Raw genomic sequence first — 8,423 nt, 5'->3', positions numbered from 1 at the left:
AATTAACTCCATGTGGCCCTAAATGAGCTGCCTGTGTGTGAACTATGAATACCAAAATAAAGACCAATCCAGACTAGACCAGCATCAGTGACGCAGCTGTATCCCAAGTTTTCTGTATGCTGGACCATTGCTTAAAGTTATTCATTCTAGAGAGACAAAAAATGAATTAGAACAGTACCAAAAAAGCACCACCAAGAGTATGAGGAATTCAGAGAAACATGAGAAGACTGGTTTGAACTGATACCATATGTCCCAGAGTGAAGTAAGCAGAACCAATCAATAGACATTTATTAAGCACTAGGCACTGTGCTGAGCCCTGGACATAGAGACAAAAGTGAAACAGCACCTGACCTCAAGGAACTTACATTCTAATAAAGAAGATCCATACACACATATACAGAATATATATGCCTCAACCAATCCAAATCTAGCCACCTGCCCAGCTCCAGAGATTTCCCAGAGAGTTCTGTGCCAGTCAGAGTATCAGACCATTCACCTCCTATCCTCAGTTTTCTCCCAAGGAGTCCTTTGTTAACCTAGAAATTATCACTCATCTTCTCTCTACAGACTTCCCAGAGAGCCCAACTTTTGCCCTGAATCCAGGTCACTGCCCTCTGTTTTTACCCCAGGGCTTCCCCAAGGAGCCCTACTTCAGCCCCAATCCTAGTCCTAGATTGGACTGGAACTTCCCAGCCCCTCTCCATAGACTTCTCAAGGAGGCTTTCAATTCATCAGGCTGGACCTAGATCATTCCCCTAGGCCCTCCTTGTTCCAGCAACTTCTCCTGGTCTCCAGAGGTCTGTCCCTTACCTGATCCACCTTGAACCGATAGCTCATACCTACTGTGAAATGGGCCTACTTGGACACAGCATCACCACCTGCTATAAGGATGTACCTCAGGGGAGGACCTTGAATAATCTAATCACCTATTTCCCTCAACAGACTTCTTTCCAGCCACTGATACTCATACTAAACTCATTCCTCATTTATCATCATACTCCCACTCACTTATCATCTCTCCATTCCAGTAATTCTGAACACCCAGCTATAGAAGTACAAATCCCATTTCCCCATCACAAAATGTCTACTTTCTCACTCTTATAACCCTACTCCCTCCCCCAACCACAGTGTTCAACTCCAGATCTACCAATCTCTTCTACTATACTTTCTGGAATACCTGCTCAAAAATTACAATTTGCTTTTGTCTTGATTTTTTTCCATTCTCCTTTTCCTGGTGTTCATGGAGACAAGGTTCCTCCCTGATTACACAGCATCCTTGGTCACTCTTTCCAGTACTGGATGCTCTTCTACTCATACCCCTTCACTGGTGCTTGCTCTCCACTTCCAGATACTCCCTCTCTCCTGTCATCACTCAAAAACCCCTCCTCCTTTGGGGTTCACACCATTTAAATTTATCACCCAACCCAGATCCTGGTGTCTATCTAATGACCCCAGGACATTCCTTCCTTCCTTCCTTAATGAGTTCAGTGTCTGACTCCCCATCTCTTGCCCTCATATTGAGACTTCAACATGATATCCCTCAAATATCCTGAGTTCCCATTTCTTTATCTACTCAATTGCCATGACCTACTCCTACACAATACTTTAACTAAACACAGAGATGGTCATACCTTTAATCTTGCCCCTTCCATGTTCATGAACTCTGAAATTCATTTATCTGATCATAATTTCCTATGATTCCATTTTTCTTACACATTACCACCCCTAATCTTGTCTTCATCATAACCTCCAATGACTTCACCCTCAATTTTTTCCCAGATCATCACCCCTGCACTGGCTATACTCTCCTTCCTTCCCTATCTTAATGCTTCAGTGAATCAATTAAACTCTACACTATTCAGCTACATTTTAATCACTTGCCCCCTTGCCTTATCACTGGTCATGTTTTCCCAAACCCCAACTATGAATTACTCCCACAATTTGCCACCTTCATTTATGTACTGCTGAATGGAGCTGGAGAAAATCATGAACTCCACGACAAATTTATGTTATGTAAATTTGGAGCATTACTGCAGAAAGGCAAGCCTTTCACATCTCCCTAAAAGATTTATTTTCCCAGTCAACACGATGGCTATTCCAAAACTTCTCTTCCCTCCTCAGACTTTGCACAACACCCCCTCCCCATTCCTCATCCCTTAGGACTTAGACTCATACTTCACTGAAAAAAATTGAGCCCATTTGTCCAGACCTCCCACTTTTTCCCTTCTTCTCACATTACTCAAATGTCTTCTCTCACTGTCTTCCCCTTCATCCCTGTTTCTCACTGAAACTCTTCTCCTTGCCTAGGCAAACCCTCTACATGCATCCTTGACATCATCCCTTCCCATCTTCTCCAGCAGAGTGCCCCTTCTATTATCTCCCTTCCATCTCTAATCTTTATTTTCTTTCTGTCTACTGGCCCCTTCCCTCCTGCCTACAAACATGCCTGTATCTTCCCATCCTTAAAAAGCTATTACTTAATCATACCATCCCTGCTAGGTATTATCCTAAATCTCTTCCTCTTTGAAGCCTAACTTTCTAAGACACCATCTACAACTAATAATTCCACTTTCCTTTCTTCTCACTAAACATCCAAAATTTGCCTTCTGACTTCAGCATGTGACTGAAACGGCTCTCTCCAAAGTCACGGATGATTTTTTAATTGCCAAATCTAATAGCCTCTTCTCAATCTTTCCTTCTTGACTTCTCTACAGCCTTGAACAATATTGATGACCTTCTTCTGGATACTTTGTATCTAAATTTCATGAGACCGCTATTTTTTGGTTCTCCACCTACATATTTGATCTCTCCTTCTCAATGTCCTTTGCTGGTTCTTCATCCAAGTCGTATCCACTAGCAAGGGATGTCGCCCAAAACTCTGTCCAGGCCCTCTTCTCTTCTTCCTCTATACCATCTCCCTTGGTCATCTTACAGGATCCTGTGGTTTCAGTCCTCTCTACAGATGATTCCCAGATCTACATATCTAGGTCTAATCTTTCTCCTGAGTTTTAGTCTCATATTATCAATTGCCTCTTGGACATCTTAAATTGTTTGTCTTGTAGGTATCTTAAATCCAATAGATCTAAAAAAGAATGATCTTTTCCCCAAAACCCTTCCTTCTTCCCATCTTCCTTATTACTATCAAAGGACACCACCATCCTTCCAGCAATGCAGGCTTCCAAGTTTGATGTCATTGTTAACTCTTTTCTCACATTAACCCCACACATCCAATCCATTGCCAAGTTTTGCTGTTTCACATCATTTCTCATATAGCTACCCTCCTGGTTTAGGCTCTCCTCACCTAGTGGCCGCACTACTGCATACATGGCTAGTCTCCCTGACTCATGTCTCTCCCTACTCAACTGCCCAAATGATTTTCCAAAGCACAGGTTTGACCTACTCAATAAATTCTAGTGGCTCCAGGATCAAATATTCAGTCCTCTGCTTGTCTTTTAAATGCCTTCAGATTCTGACTCCTTTCTCTCTTTCTAGTCTTGAGCTTTGCTCCCCTAAAAATACTCTACCGTCCAATAACAAAGGCCACTTAGGAATCCCCAGCCCACAGATTGAGAACCAATGACAGTCTAGAGCAAAAGTCTCCAAACTTTTTTGATCACGTAACCCTAACAAGAAAAAAAAAATTTGAGCACACCCCCCCAGTATATGTAATTGTATTGCTTATTTCTTAATTATATACTTGTACTACTGTTCTAAAAATTGTATACATGAAAACTATACAAAAATAGAAATTAGAAATAAATGAGATGAAAATTAAATCATATTTGATCCTAGAGTCAATAGGGAGCCACGAGTGAATTGAGAAGAGGAAAAACTGTGAGCAGACTTGTACTTTAAGAATGTCAGCAGCAACCAAGGTAATCTAGGGTGCAGAGACACTGGAGGAGGAGGTGAAGAATTTTTCCTACATAACTGCTGCAAGTGTATGGATCATGGTTAGATTATAACCACCTTGAGGAACCAATGCCTGGCTTAATTATAGAAAGACAGAGGTGGGAGAGGTGGAATGGAAGGGGGGTCACTGAGCAATAATAAGTGAAAGAGGCAGTATAGTTGTTTTGCGGAAAAAAAAAAAAAAGCTATAATGTCATTATTGGAAAGGTGTGATGTAATCCCTCTTTCCACCCTCTAGTTGATCTCACACCCCTTGAGGCTATGCCACGGACCCTGGAAATTCACAATGTCCACTCTGAAGAACACTGTCCTAAAGCAGGGCTTCTTAAACTTTTTCCACTTGATACCCCTTCAACACTTCTTAAACTGTGGGTTGCACTCTCATGTGGGGTCACAACCCACAGTTTAAAAAGTGAAGTTCAATCTAAAGCCTACTTGCAGGGTACATAAGCCAGTCAGTTGGAGTGCAATAAGAAAACATAGGGCCCAGATGTTTCCTGCTATAACATGGCTAGTGTCTGATGGAGGCCACTCTATCTGGCAATGGCAGTAGGGTAGGCAACTAGTTCCTCTCTCCTCCTCCTTCTAAGGGCTGAGCAATGATAACAACAGGGACAGATGCAGGTTGAATGAGGAGCTGGGACCATTGGGAGGAGCTGTATCCACCCCAGACCAAGACCTGGATAGACTGGATCATGCGCTAAGGAGGAAGTGGCTGCCAACTTATGGAAAATGACAATCAGCATTCATTTATTGACCATCTACTATGTACCAGACACTGGGATACACAAACAAAAAAAACTGTGGTGTATTTTTAGTATACCCTCAAAAACCTTACATTCTTTCAAAGAAGGAATCACACACATATATTCAAAGTAGATATAAAATAATTTGTGGAGGGCAGTACTAGTGGCTTAGGGGCATTAGGAAAGGTGCTATCTTAGTAGGGCTAGTTTAGTAAAGTTTACTACCTTAGTAAAGGGCTGCTTTAGTCGAGCCTGAAAACTAGACATTCTAAGAAGCAGAGTACATTTCAGAGATGGAGGTCAGCTGGTGCAAAGGTATGGGGATAGGAAGTGGAGTATTGGGTATAAGAAACAGCAAGAAAACCAGATTCTGGTTTTTTTGCCTAGACTGAAGAGTTCGAGAAGGGGATTAATCTTTAATAAGGTTAGAAGAGTAGTTGGGGCCAAGTTGGGAAGGGCTTTAAATTAGAAACAGGACAATGATACAGAAGCCAATGAAGAAGAGAACAGTGAGTGGAAAATTACTCTAAAGGAAATATTGTTACTAAGTGGGTGTCCAGCAACTGGGATAATAGCTAAACAAACTGTGGTGCATGAATATAATGAAATATTACTGTGTGGTAAGAAATTATGTGTAATATGAAAACAGAGAAGCATGAAAAGACTTACATGAACTAATGCAGAGTGAAGTAAGCAGAGCCAAGAAAGCAGTATATACAATGATTACAACAATATCAATGGAAAGAACAACCACAAAATGATCCAAAATGAATGCTATAAAATTGCAAAAAAACAAGCATGGCCCCAAAGAAGAGATACAAAAAGACACCCGCTTCCCACTCGTTTGAAGAGGTGAAAGATCAATAGATGTGGAATATTGCAGGTATTTTTTGGCTTTTTATGTATTGGTGGGTTTTGCTCATTTTTTTTCTCTTTTTCTTTCTTTGAAAATATATTCATTATTATACAGATGTCTTTATTGGATTGGATGAGGACAGATACTGGCAGAAATTTTGGTAATGTAAAAACAAATGATATCAATACAATTTGAGAGAGAGAGAGAGAGAGAGATTGCCTTCAATAGGAATGGATATCAAGATACTGAGAATAAAGCAGATCAAATTTTTCAAATGAACAAATGAATGAGAAATCATTGATTAAGCAAACACTGTGCTAAGTGCTAGGGATGCAAAGAAAAAAGGCTGGACAGTCACCAATCTCAAAGAGTGCACACTCTATTTAGGGGATATAACATATAAAGAAAAGTTCAGCTGCAGGATGAATGGAAAAACCTGAAATTCCTATATTCCAGTGGCAACACAGATAGAAATGGCCAGGGGTCCTTAAGTTGCATAAGTAGGTCATATGACAGTGCAGGGGTCTGTAGGATATAGATGGAGATCAGAGGTTAAGACCTAGTGGTCCACCATATCAAGGGAAAGAATAGAACTGGTGACTCCCATTTCTCCAAACCATATGAGCAGTCAAGAAGCCTGCATATAGGTTCTAGGTGGCCCCAGCCAGGAAAAGGAGAGGAAGGTAAGGAAGTGGGAGGGTGGTCCCAAAGTGGCAGGCTTTCCAGCCACCTAGATGGGGATATATTTCAATATCTTGCTTAAATCTTCAGGTAACACTTCACAGTTTTATTTCGTGGGAGAAAAAGAGCAGAATGTTGAAGTTTCATGACTTAAACAAATTTCAGCCCCTCTGTGTGACTATTATTAGTCTGGGTTCTTCACGGTTGTAGCAGCAAGCACCCCAAGCGTCCTCAGGGTTTGCAGCTACCACAGGTTCTTGGATCTGCTTTGTTAAAGGAAAGCAACTCAAAATGGGTTAACAAGCTTACTTTAATCAGTCAGACATATATCGTTTACCTTGTTCAGGAGAAAAGGTCAGCACCCTGAACCTCAAAGTATACAGGCATAATTATCAAGACAGAAACATCAAGTAGACAGCTTTCCAAACTGTCCAACCATTACATCCATACCCAGTCAACATCTGGGTTTCCACATTCTGGGTTTTTCAAAGCCGGGGGACTCTCAACAGCGGCTTCCCAGAATTCAGATCAAATCACAGAACACTTCTCAAAGTGAGTCCCAAAACAAAGCTACACATCAGGCCTTATATAGCCTTCTCCTGGCTCAGAGAATGTAACAACCTTTTTGACCCACTGGCCAATCAAAAAGTATCTACTGAAAAACAAGCCTCCCTCCCCAGGCTTCTGGTGCACTTTAGCCTAGGGGCAGGGAAGATCTTTAAAATTTACATTTGCATTATAACGGTCTATCTCTATCATTCTGCTTTTTATTTTTTTTTTTTGGAGGGGGGAGGGCAGGGCAATTGGGATTAAGTGACATGCCAAAGGTCACAGGGCTAGGAAGTGTTAAGTGTCTGAAGTCCAATTTGAACTCAGGTCCTCCTGACTCCAGGGTCGGTGCTCTATTCACTGTATCACCTAGCCACTCCTTATCTCTATCATTCTGGCTAAATGTGGGTTCTGAGTTAGTCCAGGTAATAGCCCTCTCTAACTCCCACAGCAAAACCAGACAAAATGAAAGACAGTAGGAGACTAAGTATGAAAATGAACTGACCTTTAGGACCTTGCTCTTCATTCAATATCCATAAGGGAAGATGGACTTGGGTCATATTCTTCAGAAATTTATCAGAAAATCATATCCTCCCCCAATTAGTTTTCTTAGAAGTCAAACTATATTATAAAAGAGTAATTTTCTAAAGTATTTGGTGCTGGTTAAAAAATAGAAATGTAAAATAATGGAAAAGACTAGGAAGAAAGAATCAGAAATAATTAAGTTCAATAAACTTGAAAACATGAAAACCTAGGGAAAAAAAAAACTCCGTTTGACTAAAATTGCTGGAAAAACTGGAAAGAGGCCTGGCAGAAATTAGGGTTTAATATTTTATATTTATTTTATATTTTTTTTTACACCATATACCACAATAAAAATAAAGTAGATATATGACCAGAAGATTAAAGATCTCACCATTTAAAAAAATTAGAAGGAGGGGCGGCCAAGTGGCTCAGTAAGAGCGCCGGCCCCAGAGTCGGGATAACCTGGGATCAAATCCAGGCTCAGATACTTAGCACCACACCCAGAAATAACTGGCTGTGTAACCTTGAGCAAGTTACTTAACCCCAATTGCTTTAAAAAAAAAATTAGAAGGGAATCAGTTAAGGTTCTTTTCAAAGCTATGGCTAAGGAATAAATTCTTAATCAAACAAGGGATAGAGACAAATATAAAGGATAAAATAGTTTCTTCTTACTTGAAATTGAAACACTTTTGCATGGATGACCAACTATGATTGACTTAACTCTTCTCAGCAATACAATGATCCAAGACAATTCCAAAAAACTCATAATGGAAAATTCTGTCCACATCCAGAGAAAGAACTGATAGAGTCTGAATGCAGACAGAAGCATACTATTTTTACCTTTTTCTGTGTGTTTTTTTTCTTTTGTTCTGTTTCTTCTTTCACAAGATCATTAATATGGAAATATGTTTTACATGATTGTATATATATAACCTATCAAATTGCTTACCAGCTTAGGGAGGGGAAAAGGGTGGAAGGGAAGGAGAAAATTTGTGACTCAAATTTTATTTAAAATGTCAAAAATTATCTTTATATGTAATTAGAAAATATAAAATACTATTGAAATTTTTAAAAAGAAAAAAAAAGCTTGAACAATATTAATGTATCTAGGGTAAGAAGAAAAGCGGTTGACTAGGAAAAAAATGTATCAGACA

This window comes from Petaurus breviceps, unplaced genomic scaffold (genome assembly GCF_028583685.1).
Source record: "Petaurus breviceps papuanus isolate PSGF00001 unplaced genomic scaffold, PetGlider_PUasm1.0 186, whole genome shotgun sequence".
In the NCBI taxonomy this organism is placed as follows: domain Eukaryota; kingdom Metazoa; phylum Chordata; class Mammalia; order Diprotodontia; family Petauridae; genus Petaurus; species Petaurus breviceps.
The sequence above is the reverse complement of the archived record's forward strand: the minus strand, read 5'-3'. Positions refer to the sequence as shown.